This window comes from Oryzias melastigma, linkage group LG20, assembly GCF_002922805.2.
Source record: "Oryzias melastigma strain HK-1 linkage group LG20, ASM292280v2, whole genome shotgun sequence".
Classification (NCBI taxonomy): domain Eukaryota; kingdom Metazoa; phylum Chordata; class Actinopteri; order Beloniformes; family Adrianichthyidae; genus Oryzias; species Oryzias melastigma.
In genome coordinates, this window is record NC_050531.1 from 24,601,020 (window position 1) to 24,602,563 (window position 1,544).

Below are 1,544 nucleotides of genomic sequence, written 5' to 3' on the forward strand. Positions count from 1 at the left end.
TAGATGATGCTTTCTAACCATGACATGTGTAAAGAGGTCCCTACTTTGTTTAAAGGGAAACTTACTCTGAATTTTTAATGATTAATGTTTGTGATGTTTTGGATCATTTCATCTGTTTCAAGAATAAATTTTGTACAATCTGACTTTGACCCACATTTCCTTTTGTCTGACCTATATGCTAAAACAGTGAATAAACAGAAGAGATACTCAGATATGTTAAACATGATTTTTATTGAATCACATCAGCAAGAGTCATCTTCATATGTTAAAATTAGAATTTTACTGCCTTTAAATGTAAATGTTGGATTGTTTTGGATTATAAATCCGCTCACCACCAGAAGCAGACCTGAAGAGGAACATAAGAGATGAACATTAGATACAATTAAAAAAACTTTTAATATACATTGAAATCACAAGAACAAAGCTAAAAATAAAACATTTAAACATTTGTTAAAAAATAAGTATTTAAATTATATGTTATTAACTGAAAGTTTCTGTGTCTTCACATTTGAACTTCACATGAAGAGATTCTGGTGTTACTGTAGCAGATCTGAATCATGTCCTTATATGTTATAACTTTGTGATTAAAGAAAAGAACTATCAATAAAAAATACTGAGAAAGCGTCATTTTTTAAACTTTAAACACAATAGATATTAATGTTGCTGAGAATTTAAAAAAAATTGAATATCTGGAACTAAAATAAATAGTCCTAATATACAGTAATGATTTATTTTCAGCAAATATAAAGTTATTCTTTTAGTACTTACCGGAGAAAAGACACCAGATGACTCCCAGAGAGCGTATTAGAACAGTTTACAGCACGGCAGCAGGACAAAAACCAAAATCTAGCGCTCATGCTAACGCTAAATCTGACAGCTAAACACCGGAGCACAGCTCCCAGAATCCACCGCGATCATCACCTGTCAGTCAAAGGCCGCACCCCCTCATTAAGCGAAAATAAATGCTGTTTTGAAAAAAAATTACAAACTTAGAAAAAAATTCACTCCCCTCAGAGTTGTCATGGATCAAATATGCAGCTATTGATGAAATAAAAACTTTAAGCACCAGGCATTAAAGGGGTTTATTGGAGGGCTGAAAATGAGGATTTTAACATGGGAGTCTATGGGAATTTGCTCACTCTAAGCACCAGCCTCTCTGGTCAGTGCCGGTACTGCAACGTTTTGTTACTTCCGGGTTGGCCTCACGTTCCGCCTGCCAGTGTTGGGGGTTGGCCATAAGGTTTCTTCTTTAGTTGTTGTTGTTCTTTTTCTCCTCTTTGTCCTCAGCAGTCTTACTCTGCTGGGTTTTGTTATTTTAGTTTGGGGTTGGATCTTGGTAGTCTTAGTTTTCAGGTTTTGTTTATTTGTTTTCTTTAGGTAGTTTTGGTTAGACAGTCATTATCAGGAGCTGCTGACTCTGACGGTCGACATGTCTGGATCAGCAGTCTCTATGACTTATTCTATGTTTGGCCAAGGATCCACCATGGAGAGAAAAAAGAGACACATGTGGATCTGGAGCTGCAGGTTGCAGACTACTGTTCCTG

General features: G+C 35.7%; 1 long non-coding RNA gene across 1 annotated transcript; it reads right to left on the bottom strand.

The window, feature by feature from the left end:
* Nucleotides 1-212: 212 nt before the first annotated feature.
* Nucleotides 213-1,004, bottom strand: LOC118600228. Its single transcript, XR_004949835.1, has 2 exons — nt 769-1,004; nt 213-346 (listed from the first exon to the last, which is right to left on the bottom strand). It is a non-coding gene; the product is annotated as an uncharacterized LOC118600228 (long non-coding RNA).
* Nucleotides 1,005-1,544: the final 540 nt, after the last annotated feature.